The 20,489-nt window shown below is 51.6% G+C and overlaps 1 protein-coding gene across 3 annotated transcripts in view; it reads right to left on the reverse strand.

Moving 5' to 3' along the window:
* PKNOX2 (PBX/knotted 1 homeobox 2) overlaps positions 1 to 18,889 on the reverse strand; it is a 66,378-nt gene extending 47,489 nt beyond the window's left edge. For 2 of the 3 annotated variants that reach the window (XM_021376015.1, XM_021376014.1), the window contains exon 1: positions 18,746 to 18,889. The gene's annotated coding sequence lies outside the window, so the exon portion shown is untranslated. The remainder of the gene's footprint in view (positions 1 to 18,745) is intronic. The other variant, XM_021376016.1, reaches the window with a different exon arrangement.

Here is a 20,489-nt window from a genome sequence, read left to right on the forward strand (position 1 = left end):
AGCTGAGCACTGCAGATGGACTGCACCTCACGACGGATCCGCGCCGCTGTCATGCTGCAGCCAAAACACACAAGGTCTGGCAGAAAGGGAAGGGGGAGGCCACAGCGTCACCTAATTCCCATGAATACATTTCATATATAACGAACACGTGAAAATTGTTTATATATGAATGTATTACAAGGCACCATAATAAAATGACGGTTTTGCATACATGCGCATATATGTGTAATGTTTTCATATACGTGTTTATATGCATGTATTATATATGAGTATTTACAGGTGTGTATTATTATTATATATACATATTTACATACATGAGCTTCATTCCTCGCAGTTAGTATTTGTTATAATTGTATACAGGACTGCAGAAATCAGATCTGGGGAGAATGTGACCCCAAAAAGGCCCAGAGAGGGACCAAAGGGCGAAAGGGCCATAACACAAAGGCACCGAGCTCTTTGATGTTTCATCCTTGTTGCAAAAGGATGACACTGATGCCAGACTGCAGCCCTGAGAGCCCTTCCAAGCCCTCCCCCTGATCCTAAACCACACTTTTTTTTCCCCAGAATCCTTCAGTGCCTCATATACGGGGAGATACTGCATTTAGGACGAGAGGTGATGGCCACAGGTTGTGTCAGAGGAGATTCAGGTTGGATATTAGGAGCAATCTCTTCTCCCAAAGAGCAGTGTTGCACTGGCAGAGCTGCACAGGGGTGGTGGGTCACCGTCCCTGGGGGTGTTCAGGAACCGTGGGGATGTGGCACGGAGGAATTAAGGGCAGTGGGCACGGTGGGGTGGGCTGGGGTTGGACTGGAGATCTGAGTGGTCTTGGAGATCTCATTAAGGTCCAACCTTAAGGATTTTGTGACTCTGTGAGATGGCAAAAGCCTTCAGTGCTCCAAAATAACTCAGCCCCAGCCGGATGATCCTGGATGGGGACGCTGGCGTTCTGCACTGCTCTCCTGCTGGGAGGGAGGCAGAGGAGCAGGGGCATGGAGCACTGCTCCACCATCCCCAGCCGGACCTGTTTGTTAGACCCTCGCTAATGAAAACAAGCCAATAAAAGGCACGTCGAAAATATATTCATTAGGATTTATAATGCTCATTAAAACTGGCTGTGTACAAAAGCATGACTTCGCTGCAGAGAAGTAGGGGAAAAATGCAAATTCTTCGGCATGAAAAGAGGATATCTCCCTAATCGCCCCAATCAAACGCCGCGCAATTATCTGCGGCCAACCCGACGGGTTAAAATTACACTGCTCATCTCCGGACACAGTGAGGAGCCGAAAAGTGTTTCATTTTAATAAAAATGGAATCTGGACCCTGCAGAAACCAGCGCCACTAATGACGTGTTTACACAGAAAAAGACAATTTCTATTTAATGGTGATTACCAGCGAGAACAAATTAAACTTCCCAGAGTATATGGGTTAGAGATAATGGGAAGAGAAGAAAGTTATGGAGTGTGTTTGTGTGTAAATCAGGGGTGGGCACACGGGGTGCAGCTGCACGTGCCTCTCTCTGGGGATGCACCTCCCACCTCGCGGTGCTGCTGCATGCTACTTTGCATGCAAAACGAGAAATATTTTGCTACCCTTGTGCATGCACAAGTGTTCGCATTGATGCTCCTGAAGTCTGGAGTGGGAAATCCAGGAAGCAGAGTGCTCGCCCTGCAGCTTGCTGCAGGAGTTGGACTATTTTCATTTGACTTTTTCCATCTCATTGAGAAACTGTGCAAAAGCTGCAAAATGCACCTCTCCCCACTTGGCAGCTGGACTGCAAAACCTCCTGGCTTGTTTCACTGCTGATTTTTTTCTGAATATAACCCCCAAAAGACAAACCTGGCCTTGGTTCCTGCCTCAGAAACTCAGTTTTTGGGTTCCTTTGTGCCAAGCAGAGGGACCTGCGCAGACACATCCCAGGAACAGCGCTCCCCCGTCGGCTTTCATGTTGCACTGCTGGATGGGAGCAGAACAAGCCCAGGTGGGAGCCCTGGCCCAGGAATTTCAGCTCAGAGGCACGGAACGAGGCAGCGCCTGGGAAGCTTTAATAAGGGCAAAATTAAAATTGTTACCAGAGCAGAATGCAGAAAGTGGTGCAGAAAGTCCTGGCGAAGGGCTGTGCAGTTGGGGCACAGGGAGCAATGTGCAGAAAGGCAGCAGTTACTGTGCATGCAGCTGGCTTCTGCAAGCTCCAAACACTGTAGGAAAAGTGAGGGCTGCATGCCCCACAAAAAGCAACAAGAACAGCTCTGCATTGCGTAGCATGTGCTGCAAATGTACTATTCAATGCACTGATTCAATGCATCTGGCCTAAGTTGTCTCAGTTGTTGCAAATGCTGCAGCTCTGCGGATGAGTCGTGCTTCCCACCCTGAGTTTTTGCAAAATGAGCCCAAGGCAGCTCGCCTTGGGAGACAGGACACAGTCAGAAAACTGTTGGATAAATGCCGTAGCGATGCAGGAAGCGCCCAGCTTGTGCAGCAGCTGCACACGCACTGCAGGCATGGATGTATTGTGTGTGCTGAGCTGGGAATTACCTCAACCTTAAACAAAGGATGCTGGCAAGGATCAGGTGGGGATATTGGCCAGGACCAATGGGATGCTGGGCAGGACCAACTCGAGTCTGTGGGTGCTATTATCAGAACGAGGTTGCCAGCTACATTCAAACCCAAGGTACTCATTAATATTGGCATCAAACCCAAGATGTTCATTAATATTGGTATCAAATCCAAGATGCTCACTAAAGTCAAAGCAAGGACGCTGGCTAGAGCCAACCCATCTAACAGCAAACTGGAAACAGTGGCTTGGTTGGCCACGAAGACCCAACGATTGCTGAGCCAAAGGCACTGGCTGCAATCAGTGCCAGGATTCCAGGTGGCCTGGAAGCACAGAGGACATAGGTAACGAAGGCAGAGGCTGCAGTACTTCATTAGCTGGACCAAAATAATCAGAAAACGCAGAGACACTTCTTGACACATTTCAGATCCAAACCCCCATCCCAGGGCAGCCCCGTGCTGTCTGTGTGCTCCGGTGCCTCAGAGTCACTTCCATAACCCCAAAACCAAAGCACTATTCCCACTTTTTTTCCCCAAAATGCTTTTCTCTGTAGGGATATTCACTCTTCCTGAGGGACATTCAGCCTCATTCAAAGGCTGCCAGCAACCCAACGTCAACCCAATCTGGGGAAATCTGTCCCCAAAACAAATCAACTTCAGTGGGTGCTGAGCATCCCCAGCTGCAAGCAAGGTCACGCTGTCTCACCTCCAGATGTTCCATAATTGGGGATCTCAGCTCTTTATGCCACCTTAGGGCTTTTATAATTAGGAATTTCAGCTCTTCCAGCCATGCAGTCCCTGCACCCCTGGGTTTGCTTTTCTCTGCACTGAAATACTCGTGCTCCTGGCACCCATCTGAAATAACGTGCTCCTCCTTCAGCTGAGAGTGGTGTTCCCAGGAAAGAAAAATCCATAAAAAGGTGTTCCCAGAGCTGTGCTGCAAACAGCCATCCGGTCGCCTTCTCTCTGCGTGGTGCAGAAAAGCGATGCACAAGTGACAAAAGTGATGTTTGCTTTCAGGGTATTTCCATCCCCATTTTCCAAAGCCAGGACAGCAGATTTATGGTGTTTGTCTGGCAGCCACTCCCAGCAATCCTCATTTTTTGACACTTTCTGCTGAGTTTTCAACGCTCTTCGTCCACTTAAAGATGCTCCAGTAGCTGTTTATCAAAGATTGCATCCCTACATAATCACATTTTTAAAGAAAAATCCCACAGTACACACCACAGTGGAAGTGAAGGCTTGAAGGTCACTTCAGACTTTTATTGTAAGTCAACTTGCAGCTGTTTTGAACAGCACTTTGTCTCTATCCATCTCCTGGCATGGCCGGGGTGCGTGGCACCGGGCTGGGTGCGGCGTGGGGCTGTGCCGCAGTGCTGCAGGTTGTGCAGCTCTCAGTATTCCCACCATCATGCAGACAGATGAAGACACGCACAACCATAAGTCCTTGTTCACATGGCACAAAAAAACCCTTGTTTTCCATCTTTTATCAAACTTTCATGCTCTTCTCTGATTCCTCCCTGGGCACCGCATTTTGGTGGGGTTTTTGGCTTTTTCCACTCTAAAATAGCAATAATTCCACTTTTTCCATGACTGCTATGCCCTCAACAACTCCCTTCACCTCAGGTTTCAGCGTTTCCCCAACAGCTGGGGGATTCTCTTGCAGGCTGCTTCCGAAAACAGCCATTTTTGCAGCTATGATGCTCACTAATGATGATTCCAATGTGAGTTCTACCCATGTTCAGACCTCCATACACACACGTCGTTTTGTAGGGGGTCTGATTCTGCCCAACCAGGACGCTTTCCCCAGGAGTTTCTGGCTCAGTTTCAGTGAAGCCCCATTTTGATGTTCGTGATGCTCATGTTGGAGCAGTCCTGAGCCATGTGCTGGATCAGGACCTGAATAAATAATGTGGAAAACCCTTAAAAATTGAGAGGAAACCCTCGAATTTTAAGCCCTGTTTCTTAGCCTTCCAACCAGAAAACACAGAAAAAAGGGGGAAATGGGAGAAAAAGAATTAAAAATAAGCTTTTATTAACAAGAATGGTATCTGATTCTGGCTCAAAAATAATACCCAGCGAGCCTTGACATTTTGATGAAAAAAACAAAAAGCTTTGCACCCGGCCTTGGCTGCTGGGCAGATGCAACATTTTAAGAGAAATGTGTATTTTGCAGCAGTAATTATTGCAATTTTGGGCAAGGAGAGCTCAGCTGCGGCACGGGGAACTCCTCCAATGCTGCTTTGTGCAGCCAAGGCATCTCCCGTCAGATGGCAGAGGGGAAAAAAGGGAAAGGAGGTGGATTCTGTGAGCCAGCAGGAGCTTAGAGAAAGGAAATCAAAATAAAATTAAGCGAAAAAATAAAAGGTGGCAGCTTGGAGAAAGGGAAACCTGCACGCCTTGGTGGAGAGGCAAACACAACGTTCATTGCGCAGAAAGGGAGCAAATGCACCCAAATGCACCTGGACTTCTGCAAGCAGGGCTGTTCGGTGCAGCGGTTGCTGAGAACAGCACCCAGCACTTCCCGGACCCGAAAGTCCCTTTCCCCCACAGTCAGCACGTTCCCAGCAGGATGCTCCACCTCCCCCACAGCCTTCCCTTCAACCATCCCAACAGAAAATCCCCAAACGTTTCTCCTGGAGGGAAAGTTGTTCCCGATAAAATAAAAGAAGCTCTTTAAATCTCTTTTTTTTTCTTTTTTTTTTTTTTTTTTCCCTTTTTCCTTCCACGCCAGCCCCACAGAGCTGGAGCTGAGAATACATTAGCCTTTAATGAAGTGAAACCCTCATCTTGCCGGAGACACCTCATTTAGCGCAATTGTTTCGGAGCCATTACAGAAAGACAATTACAAGGAAGCGGCGAGAGTAATTGGAAATGCTGGCAGGAGTTGGGCGAAATGATAATAAATAAAAATATTCACCCTAATAAGCTTTCCAGGAGGGGGTGGGCTGGAGAAAATCAACATAATTAGAACTGAACCTCAGCGAGGAAAAACAGACAGCAGGGTGGCGAGCGCTCAGCACGGAGAGGGAGAGAACAGCGAAGGAAACTTTGTGTTTTGCCCCAAAATGTGGCACTGACCCATCAGGAAGTTTTTTTGCCTGCTGCCTGGTGCTGGTGGAAGATGCTTGGGAGATGCATTTTTGGCACTTAAATTGGGGAAACACATCTAAAAAGCAGGGTTTTTTTCTGGCAGGGGATGTGCAACGCAGATGTGACATGTTGGGCTGCACCATGGAATAACGCCGATTTTTGCATCTCTGTGCACTAATGCTGCAACCAGGCAGCAGCGCTCACATACTCCTTTAATTGTCCTCGGAAGCCAAAAAAAAAAAAAAAAAAGAAGCATGGAAATAGCAAAGGCAACGGCGGCGGCCCCAGCTCCAGCCTGGACCCCAGCCAAGGAACGCGGTGCTCAGAACAGCCCTGACATGCACAGAACCCGGCCAGCTCGTGCTCGGGGATCTCCTTGAGACTGGGGCTGAGAACAGTCCACAGGAGTGGAAAAAGCACAAAAATGGGTTAAACCCCAAAGAATGAGCAGGGTTCACGTGTGTGACGTGCCAATGATGGCCAGCACTTCACACCATCTACAGCTCTGGGGCACAGAGGGGCACAGGGTGGGCTCTGCACCGGGTCAGGAACCCTGGGGATGGGGTGGATGGGGAGGAGGGTGGATGGGTGCTGAGAGGGATGGGTGGTAGTCTGGATGAGTGGTAGGATGGTGAATCGCCATCCTTGGAGCTACTCAAAAGCCAACTGGACAGAAACCTGGGCAACCTGCTGGAATTCTGTTCCCACCTCAACCACTCTACGGGATCTGTGGGACCCCAAGCCTTGCAAATGGGTTTGCAGCACATCCATCAACCTTCCTCCCTGCCCCCAAGTGCAGTGATTGGCCCCAAAAGCAGCTCTGGCAGCTGCTTGTTGCAAGGAGGAGCAAGCTGCTGGGTGCCTGCTGTGGGATTTCCCTTCGCACTGTAACCTCTGCTCAGCACAAGCTTCCCAAGCATTGTAACTTTTGCTCAACCCAAACGGATCCACTCCAAACTGAAAAAAAATCTCAGAAACACTGCCTCGAAAACCTATTTTGGGGGGAAAAAAAACCCAAACCTATTGAAATACTGTAAATACATATTCATACAATTTGGAACCCAATGGTGGCATTTATTTTTGCATTTGGCGTCGGGGGAAGCGACCCAGCACAGCTCTGCTCGGGTTTTCTCCTTCACGCCCCAATTTCAGGGGACAAAGTAGAACTATGTTCCATATTTGCAACGTTTTACCAACTTTGGGTAAAAAGCTGGTAGAAAATGACACGCTTTTTCTCTTGCAATCCTACCTGCCCAACCCACTGTGGATGGTGGGCACAGCCCAAGCCCTGGGAGTCAGATCCCCCAGATCTCTGCTTTGGGACAATGCCACCTTCCTGAGTTGCTTTTGGTGCACGAAACTGGAATTCCCAACCCAACCTTCCAGCGCCATGGGCAGGAGGGATGCACACAGCCAAGGCGACTTTCATTTAAAAACCACACACGTTTTTCCCTTTAGCTCTATTGCCATCTCAAATCAGTTAAGATCATTATCACAGAAAGAGATCGGAGATAAAACATTTTTATTTTCTTTTCTCTTTACTTATGGTTGGGTTTCCAGCCACACACCCCCCATCCCACCCCCAGCTCCATGGAAGTCAACCCGTGCAGAGAGTTAATGTTTCGTCACTATATACATGTACACATGTATTTTTTCTTTCCATTTTCCATATTTCTCTTCGGTCGCCAATTATTTGCCTCTCAGAGGGGTTATCACCATTCCCCAAGTGCTCCCTGTAACTTTTTTAGCGTTACTGCCTCTGCTGAGCCGCAGACAGTGTTTATGCTGCAATGCCGCGTTATTAAATTAAATACCCAGCAAGGCTGCATGCAGAATGTTCAGGTCTGCAGGATGCCTCCATGGCATGAAAGGGTGAGCGGGGATTTCAGCACAGGCAGTTACGGGGTGATGGGGCCACGCACTAACGAATTCCTCACAGATTATGAAAATGGGTACAGCTGGGACAGGTGGGGCAAAGCTTGCAATGGGGAGAGAAGAGGCTTTTTGTTACACTGATGGTGAAAGCGGAAGAGACAGATATTCGTGGTGCATGGAGGGGGCATGCTTGGGAAGGTGCATGGAGCACGCATGGGAGTCTGCATGGAGTGTACTCAGCAATGTGCATGGGAATATGCATAGGAATGTGAATGGAGCACGCATCAGGTGTGCATGGAATGTGCACTGGGTGTGCATGGAGCATGCATAGAAATGTGCACAGAGCATGCATTGGGTGTGCATGAAGCAGGCATGGGAGTGTGTGTGGAGTGTGCACGGGAGCTGGCAGAATGCCTGGGAGCATGACTGGGGACTTGAGGCATGCAAGGGAGTGTGCACAGAAGCTGGGGGTGTGCAAAGGAGTGTGCATGGAGGCACACAAGAAGCATACGGTAAAAGGGCCCGAGGATGGGAGCATGCATACCAGTGTGCACAACAGTGAGCAGCGGAGCGTGCACAGAAGCACGTGTGCCTGGCAGCGCGCAGGGAGCGTGCCCGGGAGACACTCCAAGCACACAACTGCAGCCAGAAAAGCCACAAACTGAAGGAGAAATGTGTGAAACTTCTGGAAGAAAAACAGAAAGTTGTTTTGCAGGAAGAATTTTTTAAAAAAAGGAGAAAAAAAAAAAAAAAAGAAGCAGCGTTGCCACTTTTGAGCACTGTAATGGGACAAAAGCAGCGCAATGAATACCCTGAGGTAATGGAGTTTATTCTTCTCCACTGGAGCCCCAGCAAAAGGGACAGTGATTTTCCTGGGCTGTCTCTCTGGAAAATGATTTAGCTGAGTGACAGTGCAAGGTAATGAGTGTTGCTTAATTGGGTCACCATTAACATAAATGCAGCGAGTGCCAAGGAGTTAATGGTGATTAACCAGGTGCTAAATGGGTGCCACATGAAAAGCTCCGAGGTTTTCCTGCAAGATGTCCCCCAGCCTGCAATGCAATGGGACTCCATTCCCATTCCGCCTCAAAAATGCTGCCAAAGGTCCCAACGCCCAAAGTCCCCCTGCACAATTTCAGGGCTGTCTCACCACTCTGGGGACCCAAAACCCTGCCCCGAGTCTCCCGGTCCATCAGCCCCCACGCATGCTTTGCAAGAGCGGAGGAGCCCGCGGCACGGCCAGCACCCTGCACCGCACAGCGCCTCGCCGGGGCCGCAGCAGCTCATTAATTTGCAGGCGGTGTTTGGCTCCCGCGATTCCCGTGTTTTCTTTGGTAGCGGAGTGGAAAGGTTTATTTAGCCGGCAGCGGATCCACAAACATTCCCCTATCCTGCAGGGAGAGCCATGCCAACCGAAAGGAGATTTAATTAGCAAAATCTCGTTAGGCAAACGAAATTATCCGTAAGACAATACTCCTCTGGACAGGGGGTATGATTAAACAAAGCCATTAATTGAGAAAGGAACTCCAGCAGCTCCATCGCTGCGGTTCGCCTCTTTGCGGTGGGGATGGGGTTGGGGTGATGGCAGGGTCCCCCCAGGGCACGGAGTGCACAATGGGGACAGACCTTCTGCACCCGCCGCTGTTCACCTCGAGGGCCGCCCTGCATAACGCAAATCCCACTCTTCCACAGCCCACGTTGGTGAGCGCCAACCCAACGTCTTTTTTGCATCAAAAAAAGAAAAAAAAAGAAAAAACACATATTTTGGAGCCACCTTCCCACTCACAATGCTGTTTCTGGCTATTTTAAGGATAGTTTGGAAATATTTCATGCGCTTGTTGAGGAGGTTTCACCAGGAAGGCTTGCTCGGCACACGGGAGTGGTGATGGCAATGGAACAGAGACGCACGGCACTGTGGGGAAAGCTGCACTGGCTGACGGCACCATGTGCTGCACTTCATAACTCGCCGTGATTTAAAATCTGCTGTTCTAACAATCGGCGGGAGGAGAGGACAGGGACGCGGCCGTTCTCTTAACCTTTTGCTTTATTAGTGCATTATGGTGCGACCTATAAAAAGCATCAATTCATGGCTCCCTTTTCCAGGAAGTACTCCGGGATCGTTTAAAAAAAAAAAAAAAAAACTCATAAAAATAGGTACCCAGCGCCGCCACGGGTTTATATATAGCCAGGCGGTTCTTTTCATTTTATGATTCTTGTTCAACAGTAATTGCCAAAGTCGCTCGCCTCCAACAATATATCCAAGAAGGGAAAGCAAAACATCTCCCCGCAGTGTCAACAGGCACAGGGGAAAAGGCTCTTCCCCAAATGAGTAAATTCATGGCCAACCCAACACAGCAACCTGTTCCCTTTGGCGCTTCTTGACTCTTCCACCTCCATTTCTTAGCCCCTCTATAATGGGGATTTTTTTTCTGATTCACTTCCGAGCAACGCTCAGAGGAGAGCACCACCAACGCAGCGAAAGCCTCAAAATGTGGGCATTTTGACACCCACCTCTCTTCCATCATCACCACCATCAACCCTCTCAAGAAGTGCACGATGATTTTCCATTTCCAACAAACGTCTTTGGGGTATTTGCTTCCCCTTGTGCAAAGAAGAGCAAACCATCACCCAGCTCCTATGGGATCGCACAGTCTTGTTGGCAACCACTGGGGCAGCCGCTGGGGATGGAGTTTTACATCCAGTGCACCCCAAGGAATGACCCACCTGATGCCGGTAGGTAATTAAGCAATCCCAATTAAGCAATCCCAATTAAGCCTCAGAGTATCCCCTGTCAAGAGCAGGTGGCTGGAGCACAGCATGGTGAAAAAGGGGAATCTGGGGCTTTTTGCTAAAGCTCAAGCTGAAGAGGGTTGGAAGGTTTGCAAATGTTGCAAACAGAGCACTCATTGCTCTTCAGCAGCATCTTTCAATTATAAAAACTGAAATGCTCCAACATTCCAGGGAGACAAGGGCAGCAAAGCTGGGATTTCCATGGGCATTTCCATGGGCAATGCGGCAGAAAGCCGCGTGCAGCACAGGGATGCTCTGCTCAGCACCAACCCCGGCTATTTTCGGGTGCCTGCTGCAAAAGGACTCCAGTTCCAACAGCAACACCATGCAGGGGGGCACGGTGCTGTGCACGATGGGCCAAGCTTGCAGGGAGCCAACCAGAAACAGAAATAAACATGAGTTCGGGTTTCAGCCGACGCAAAGGGAAAGAAACACCCACACTGATCTGGGAGGTGTTTGTTAGAGGAGAGGGGAGAGTGGAGATATCTGAGCTCACTACGGAGGGGCAGCTCCCAGAGCTGGAGGGGCGGTGTGAATTTGGGTGGGGAAACCCACAAATGTGGTCCCACAGCTGCGGGAGCAGAGCCTGAGCCACTGGGTGCCGGCTGGCAGCTCGTCCCCCAGCAGCATCCCCAAATCACAGCATCCCCCAAATCACAGCATCCCCAAATCACAGCATCCCCCAGAGCTGCAGGGCAGCTCCCTGGCTCAGAACAGAACTCCCTTCTGGGGCACTGCAGAACACAGAAACCATTGTACAGCCACATTCCCCATTCCACACACAGGGCAGAAGCACCCTGCCCCCAGGAGCCCAATACCCGCAGGTGCGGGCACTGCTCAGTCATGTGTCCCCAGGTTGTCCCCAGCAGAGGTCACCGCCCCCCGCTGATGAGGAGCGAACCCAGCTCTAATGAGGGCTAACGAGGACGAGAGATTCCCCGCACAGAAGATGTTATTTATACCGCTGATTACAAAGCTGAAGGTGCTCTCATCAGAACTGATTTTTTGTAGACACCACCGAAAACCCCACAAGGAGCACAGCACCTGATGCTGCGATCACTGCAAATGTTTGCCACATTCACCACGTCCCCACCTCCTGGCTCCATCTGAGTTTAGAGCAAATTACCTGCACTCTCCCTGCATGCAAAAGGTTTTCCTTTTAGGCCTGCCCATGGGATTTCAATGCAAAAGGCAGATGCAGAGTTTTGGGAAGGATGCCAGGGCTCAGCACCTCGCCACTGGGTTTCCTCAAGGCAGTACTGACTGCACACAAAAACCCTGATGCTGCTGAATCAAAATAAAAAACATAGCCACATTGAGAGGAGGGCACGGCACCGACCACTTTGGGGAAAAAAGAAACAGGAAAATAAGAAAGCAGCCACCTGTCCTGTGGGGCTTCCAGGTCCTGGGGTCTTCAATTCTGGTTTGGTACCCAGAAGGGATGCTCATGGGTCTGGGTGCTCCACAGCATCTCTGGGTACCACTCCACCACCATTGCTCAGTTTGGTGCCACAACTTCAAGGTTCTTTGCTGGGATCTGGCATGGGTCTGGGCATCGTCTTGCTGTTGGCAACTCAGGAGGCACGTTGGGTTCTCTGCTAATTAGAGCATGCTGTGAGGATCTCTGCTAACTTGTGTGCCCTGCTGGGACCTTCAGCTTGGAATTTCACTGACTTGGGTACCAGCAAGGATCCATGGTGATGTGCCCACCCTGAGAGGACCTCTGCCCATGTGGCTGTGCCCATTGTGGGACATTGGGCAGACCCACAGGTGATGCACCGAGAAACTGAGGATGTTGCTCCCCTCCAACGGGCCACCAAAAACAACCTCAACACCACCCCATAATCACCCCAAAGCTCACAAGGAGCACAGTGCAGTGTATTTCCCACTGTCGGGGCACCCTGAAGCCCTCCCACCACTCCCCACCCTGCACTCCTGTTTTGCTAATTGTACAAACCTAATGGGGGAAGGCACCAGCAAAAAAGGGTAATGGCCATCAGGCCAGCAATAAAACACAACTAATGGTCCGTGGGAAGGAATCATGTCCACTTAACACCAGCTCTGAAACTAATAGAATAATGGCACACCAATGGGCTGCGGCGTGTGCACATTGCTCCAATGGCAAAGCCACATTCTGCCCCAATATTTTGGGTGATCACACGAGCCTGTGCAGAGAAATACTGACCAATGGTGGGCTTTTTTTTTTTTGCTATGCCAGTAGAAATTTAAATGTTTTGGTGGGGTTTTTGCTTGCTCTAAACAAAAATTGGGTGTGTGAGCCCTTTCCTGCAGAGAGGGATGGGGAAATGGACGTTTTTCCTTAGAAGAAAAAAAAAAACAGCACGAAAAACCATTGCTCAGAAACTTTCAGTGTGACCAAAGCCCTTAAATTCCAGGAAAACTGGGATTACAAGCGGATGTGGAGTATTTACCCAGGGTTGCGTAAATAGAGACGCGACACGGCTGGGGATGTCACTGCACTCTGAAACATCCCAAGCATGGGATGCGCTGTGCAAATCAGAGCTTTCTACTGCCCCGACATCAAAACATGGGGAAAAAAACAGAACTTTTCTTAATGCTGTTGGGCTCTCTTCCAACACATTCCATTGAACTGCCATCCCCACCAACTCTCGCTAAGGAATTACCAGACATATTTTTGACATGGCAGAATGGACATCCCTCCATGCTGGCCATTGGCAAATGCAACGCTGCTTTTTTCCAGAGGGAATACCCTGCTTCTTCCCCCAAAATGCCGAGGGAGCCACAGCAGCGTGTGAGCAGTGTGCTCACATTGCAGCGGAGGCAGGAGGAGCACAGAACAGGGAGATGCTCATTCTCCATGCTGGATTTGGGGATTCCCAATGGAGAGCAGCACAGCTCCCCCACACTACTCATTCCCACAACCAACCCTGCTGCTGCAATTTCCCCCAGACTGGGCCAGGAGTAAAGGCCCCTGCCTGGAAAAACATCTTTCCTTTCGCATTTTACCTTCCAAGGACCAAAATAGTGCTTTCTCCCTTAAATTCAGGCCAGGAGCCCAACCACACACCTCACCCCAGGCTCAGCCCCGCGGCCATGCCATAGTGCAGCTATTTTAAGGCAGCAGCGGGGCTCGGCCGAGATAGTGTTTCACCAACAAATTCTCCAGGTTTCATGTGACATCACCCAGCAGTCCTAAAATAAATGGGCAAACCCTCGTGTGTTTAACCACCAGAAATAGCACCAGTGTTAGATACAGTAACCCAAAGGGTTTCTACAGCCAGCTCTTCTTGCTGCAGTGAGCAACGTGAGAGGAACTCCACATGCATTGAGATTTGGTCAAATGCTGAATTTTGGCTCATTATAGGGCCGAGGAGTGGAGAAGTGGATTGAAACTAAAGCTGGGAATGGGGATTGTTGGCTCCGGATGGAGCTGGGATGGGGTTGGATTCCTCCTCAAAGTGTGGGTTTAACCCCTTAGCCCCCAAAGTTGACTTTGTTCCAGCACCTCTATGAGCTCCACTGGTTTGGGTTTATAAAGAGGGATTTGGTGAGGTTCTTTCAGTAATGTAGAACTGCAGAACAATTAGCAAAAGCTGCCAGAATGCCCCAACAGTGGGGTCAGAAATGGGTTCCCCACCCCACAGCAGCTCGGAGCATCACCTACACCTCCCGTGCCCAACACAACAGCAAGAGAATGCAGCTGGGAAACTGCCCTGTGTTGCATACTCTGGTTTCGTCACTTGCAAAGGGACTGGGTGGAAAAATCTCAGACTGCACATAGAGATCAGTGAATATCCCACTGAAACAATGCAAGCGGTCAGGCTGCTTTTGTCCGCCCGCCACCCCAAACCCCAAAGCAGAATCACGCGGGTCCATCCTTTGCACCAAACCAAAATCCCCCACCCCACTCCCAGCACCTTTTGCTCAGTTGTGCACAACCTCAGACTTGTCTTCTGCAAACACTGGGGCTAAACATTTGCTTTTGGGGATTATGTGCAACTGCAGTACAGCAAAAGCGGCTCTGTGTCAGCACGTCAGTGCTTTTCCCAAAAATCCCCCTTTTCTTCTCAAATTGCACTCCCGCATGGCACCGTTGTGGTGCTCAGGGTCACCAACCTGGGAATGGCACCATGCGGTCCCCTCCTGCCCCCGGGAAGGGGCAGTATTTATAGCCCCACTCTCATCCTCACCGCCCCGATTAATTAAATTAGTACAAAGGAGGGTTTGTTGAGCGCTCCCAGCCTCGGCCAAAGCGGGCTGCAAACAGGAAACAAAGGGTTTAATTCTGTCTGGTTTCATGAAGGGTGCTGTGTGTCCTGGCCCAGTGCTGGAGCAGGGCCAAACTGTTGCCCCTCTGGCTTGCACCAGTGTGTGTGGGGGGGGCAAAATGCACCACCAGCCCCCAGGGACAACATGGTGGGCTCTGCAAAGGGGTGTTTGCAAAAGGGGCGTTTTGAATTGAGCTTTAAAATGGGGGGCTTCGTAAAGTGGGTGTTTGTAACGGGGGCTTTACAAAGAGGGTGCTGGAAATGTGGGTTTGCAAAGGGAGCAGTGTAAAGGGAGGTTTTTGCAACAGGGGCTTTGCAATGGGGTTCGCAAAGTTGGGTGCTATAAAGGAAGCTTTGCAAAGGCAGTATTGGAAAAGGTGTGTTGGAGTGAAGGCTTTGCAAAAGGAATGCTTGCAATGGGGGCTTTGCATAGGGGGTTTGCAAAGAAAGTTTGCAAGGATGGCTTTGCTAAAAGGGTTTGCAAAGTTGGGTGCTGTAAAGGGGGCTTTGCAAAGGGATGTGCTGTAAAAGGGGTCTGTAAAAAGAGCATTGCAAAAGGGGACTCTGCAAAGGCAGTGTGACAAAGAGGGCTCTGCAAACATCACCTGGGAGATTGCTCACCTCTGCCACCCCCCGCTCAGTGGTGTGGATGCAAAGGCTGGGGTGCTGGTTTGGGTGCTTCCTTTGAAAAAAACACTGAGTTCAAGAAGAAAAATGAGGAAAATTTAACAAATATGCTTGCAACTTGTATTGGAGGAGCAGCTTGGTGCGTGGCTGGTTAGGAAGTTGCAGGAGGAAGGTTTGCAGGGATGGGAAACCACTCCTTTGTTTTGCAAACTCTGTTTATGCAGCAAAACTCAATGCAGGAGCGGGGACAGAGGCACTACTTCTGCTGGGTGTGCTGAGCCCTCCCCAGCTCGCTGCACGCACGCTGCAAGCAGCAGGATGGAGACGATGCTCTGAGCCCGTGCAATTAATTCTGAGAGTGGAATGCAAGATGCATGCAGAGATAACGGCCCCAGCCCCCGGGATGCTCCCAGCCCCCTGAGCAATACCAGCGGGAAGGGCTGTGGGGAGCGACGCGATCCCACCTTGAGATAACCTTGGCCACCTCCCAGGTGCTCAGCACTGAACCAGCCCACTCGTTTCACAGTGGGATTTGCTGTATCTGTCCTCCAGCTCTACTCTTTGGGATGCTTAAAAGCGGAGAAATAGGGGGAAAAAAAACCAAAAAACTTTGTGTCTTGGAGTCTTCATGCATAGGGAGGACGAGGGGGGTGAAGGACATAAAATGGAAAAGGTTTAGGGTGGGTTTAGGGAGGGCAGCCTAATGGAGGCCATTGGTGGGCTGAGGCAGAACGGGACCTAAAGAGTGGCAGCACCTCTGGGGGAATGGGGAACAGTAGTGGGGCAAAGTCACCCCCAGACTGGGGGAGCAGCACGGAGGTCCAGCAGCAGATCCCCGGAGCAGCGCTGCTGAGATCCCATTGAATTCCTGGGGCGCATAGGGCCGCACTCGAGGTGCTGACTGGGGTTTTAATTACTGGCTCATTAGGAGACGTGCAGATATCACACCCACCCGTGTAACGCCCTCGGAAGGGATGGCGACTCGCACACATCAGCGGCCAAAGTACCCAGCTTTGGGTTTTCTGCCACCGAATCAATCACCGGCTCTGTCCCTAACAGACAAGGACAGCAACTTCTGTGCAGATGCACCCTGGTCCCCTCGAGGGCTTTGCCCAAACAGGATCTCCCTGGGACTGAGATGTTTCAGTCTGTTAATGCACTCAGGATCCAATTTGGGGCAGTGTTTTTTTGTGGGTTTTTTGCTTTTTCGGGGTATTTTGGGTTGCAAAGCGTTTGGCTGAGGAGGAGGCCAGGCGTGGTGCTCCACTGGGGGAGGAAGGCTGATGGCGGTTCATTGGAGCTGTGGCCAACTTCACACCACCGCAGCGGGGCCGCAGGATGCCGGGGGGGCAAGCACTAAAACCCCAAAATGCACCAGGAAGTCAATTTTGGGGATGGGCGAGGAAAACATGTACAGCTTGAAACGAGAAAAATAAGGAGTCCCGCACCCTCGGGCACCTGCTGGATTACACACGAGGCGCAAACCAGGGCGCTGCGGGCAGAGGGCTCTGGCTCACGGCTCCGGCTCACGGCTCAGGCGCAGCCCCGCGCTGGGAAGTAGCTGGGGACGAGGCAGCGCGCGACTGCTGCTCTAACGCCAGCCCTGCAAGCTGGGAGCGGTGCTCCAAACCACAGCAAGGGCTTTGCAAACCTATAAAGCGCCTTCCAACAAAGAGAGGCATCCAAATCCGCCGGCCCCAGCAATACGGGATAACGCGCAGCAGGAGCAACAAAACTTCCCAGTTTTTGGGGAGGATTTCAGGTCAGCTTCGCGACCCCAGGCGATGCAATTTTAATGCCCCAAATCCTGGTTTTGAGAGCGAAATAAAACACACGCTGCCTGCAACGCTTCCAGCCCCGACTGGGATTTTCGGATATCCACTTCGTGTCCATTAACCCCGCTCCTGCCGCCTGCCCCGCTGCCATTCCTCAGTGCGCTCTAACAGCTTTATTGAGGGTACAAAGCCAGACATTGTGGCCGAGGGACGGAGAACAGAGCCGGCGCTCGCCGAAAAAATGTGGTTTTGGTTATAACTATTTTCATAGTTTTTGCAACACCTTATTAAAGTTGAAAGCTACGCACATAACGGAGCTGGTGGCACTTTCCTGAGGCGCTCCAGTCATATTTCACTGCAGCTGCCCTCCCGAATTTGGGAAAGGGTTGGGATATGGGTTGGGATGCGGGCTGGGATGGGGTTTGGGTTGCAGTTGCGTTTTGGGATGTGGGGCTCCTTGCGGGATGCAGGGGTTCGGGTTGAGGGGATCCACGTGTTGTTGCACCCACCCTTCCCCAGCGCTCCCGCTGCCTTTTGCTGCGCCGCCCACCCGGCACTGCAGGATGCTAACGGGCAAGGATGGAGCTGGGAACAATTCTCAGTATGACCCCAGAATTCCCGCTGCAGGCATCCCAGAGCCGGCTCGGGGCGATTTCGCTCCCACACTCACAGAAGGGTCATGAGCGTCGGCCCCGGCGCTGCCGCCAGCATCTGCATCTCGTTAGCAGCGCCGCATCGCGCTCCAGCAGCGATGACCAAAAAGGCACTCTTTGCCCTCTTTTTTTTTTAAATTAAAAAACAAAATCCCTACTACGCCAGACGCAGCCCTGCACCTCGCCACACTCGCACAGACGAACCAACACCAATTTAAGTTTATCAGCGCACGCTGGAGCCCAACACGAGGTTATTGGCGGAGGAGGCGAGGGGGGAGCGCGGAGCCAAGGCCAAATTCCCGTCGTATTGACACAGCTGCGGGGCCGCCCCGCTCCAGCTGTGCTGTGGGGCCATCCCGCGGGATCCTCCCCGGGATTTTCCACCTGGAGCATCCCCCGGCGCCGTGTCCCTGCGAGGATTAAACCCATTTCTCCCCACGCTGCCGTGCTGAGGCAGAATCTCAACATTCTGGGCTAATGATGCCGCAAAATAATTTTTTTCTAATTAGCGGCCGTTTGTTCTTAACGGGATTCCAATTGCAATTCTCATTAGGGGAAAAGCTGCTCTGTGCTCAGCCCTCTCTGTGACACATTCCCTACAGCAGCCGCCAGCGGGGACGCAGAACTGCTGGAAGTTAACCCCAGCCCCAGAGCTTAGCCCAAAAACATTACAACCACCACCGAAAAAGCAGGAATTGGACCCAAAAAGGGCAATCTGAGAGCAGAAAGCAGCAGCGCTCAGACAGCACCTGTGATGCCAAAATGTTTTTTTCCCCCAGAGAGCACCGATCTTTTGGGTTTTTCGCACGGTGGAACTTTGGAAAACTATGGGAAAACACGTTGTGTTGTTTGCACTCAGTATTTCTGCTAGGGAAGAAACAGCAAAACCGCAGCACAGAGATCCAGGAATCAGCGCTTCCCCCTGCAGCACCACTTGGAGTCCCGCATTTTTCCACATCGTGCTTTTATCCACCGCCTCCAACCTCCCCATCCGCCCTGGGGTGGGCAACCCCATCCCCAACCTCTTTCAAAAAGTACGTTCAGCCACAGTGTGGTAGGATTAAAGGGAAATACGGGGGGGAAAGCCAACCCCATGGCACTGCACTGCGTTCCTGCACCATCCCTGCTCACCTACACCTGCACATCAGCCGCGGCTGGGGGACGGACGCTGAATTCCTGCAGAAGTCCTGGGGCTGGGACGGGACGCGCAGGTGGGCGGCGGGGCAGGGAGCGTTCAGCCATGAGAAAGTTCCCTGGGAGAGCCAAAAAATTGCAAAGTGAGGAGGTTTGGTTAGGGCTAGAGCTTCTAAGCCAGCAATACTGCAATAGGAATGCGGATATTAACACTGAAACGTGGATTGAAGTGTGACTGAAAATTACAATATGAATTAAAATGTGGTTGGCTGCAACAGCAGAAATGCGGGGTCCCGTCCCCCGCTGTTGCCTGCACCGGTGCTCCACACCCACAATTAGATGTGGTCAATTAACTTTTGCCCCTAATAATATGGGAAACCTCAGCAGGAGGAGTTCAGTATACAGGGGGTGGGAGGAGAACAGGGGGAATCCCGATGCCTCCCTCCACCCACTCCAAAGGGCTGGAATGTGCCCCTCCTATGGGCATTATTTGTGTTTTGTGCCTCAACCAGCCCCAAAACAGTCCCAAAATGGGGATTTTTGTGTTTTCTTTAAAAATGGGCTGAGAAATAGAACCCAAAACTTGGGAAAACACAGCGGGGAAAGTTTCACTGAAGCGAGGAAAATAAATGATAAAAACCCCAAAAGGAGTCGGGAGCCCCAGTCTACATCCCCAAACATCTGCTTATGGGGCCAGTACCCAAACAAAGAGCAGAGACACAAACCTTGGGGAGGGGAGCGGGCGTGCAAGGGATCAAAAGATGCAAAAATGGTGTGTTTTGCCCATCCAGCCCTGGGCTGGTGGTTGGCTGGGGGTGCTGGCACCAAGCAGAGCGGGCGCTCTTGGGTGGTGGTCCCCAGCCCTGTGAGTCACTCCAACGGTGCACCCCAAGTGCACTGCAACGGGTTGGAGGGATTGCAGTGGGTTCAGGGGACTGCAAGCAGCCGGGGTGTACTGCAAAGAGCTGAGTGGTTGCAATGGGCCAGGAGGAATTCCAGTGGGTTGGGGTGCCTGCATGCAGCTGGAGTGCATTGCATCGGGCCGAGGAAACTGCATGCAGCCGGAGTCCTTGGCAATGGGACGAGGGGAACTGCAAGCAGCAAGGATGCATTGCAAAGGACTGGGGAGGCTGCAGGCTGCTGAGAGCACAGCAAAAGGCAGGGGATTGCAATGGGTCAGAGGAACTGCAAGCAGCTGGAGGGAACTGCAATGGGCCTGGAAGGACTGAAACGGCTTTGGGGGATTGCAGGCTGCTGGAATGCCTTGCAATGGACAGGGGGGAGATTGCAAGGGACTGGGGGACTGCATGCAGCCGGAGTGTGTTGCAGTGGGCCACTGGGAACTGCAAGCCGTCGGGATGCGTTGCAACGGGCCGAGGGGGCTGCAGGCTGCTGGGATGCATTGCAAAGAACCGGGGACCGCAACGGGTCAGAGGAACTGCAAGCACCTGGAGTGCATTGCAATGGGATGGGGGACAACGCAGCCCCCTGTGGGGGACTGCAACGGGCCGAGGGAAGATCGCAAGGGGCCGGGGGGACCGCGAGCAGCCGGGGTGCATTGCACGAGGCTGGGGGGCTGCAATGGGCCGGGTAGGGGCACACAAACAGCCGGAGGGGTTACGGGGCCCCGCGGGGCGGCAACCGCCGGGAGGAACCGCGCCGAGTCGGAGGGCACCGCCACCCCCCGGGGCACGGCCCCCACGCGGGGAGCACCGCACGCGGCCGGAGGGCACCGCACGGC

Source organism: Numida meleagris, chromosome 23, assembly GCF_002078875.1.
Source record: "Numida meleagris isolate 19003 breed g44 Domestic line chromosome 23, NumMel1.0, whole genome shotgun sequence".
NCBI lineage: Eukaryota > Metazoa > Chordata > Aves > Galliformes > Numididae > Numida > Numida meleagris.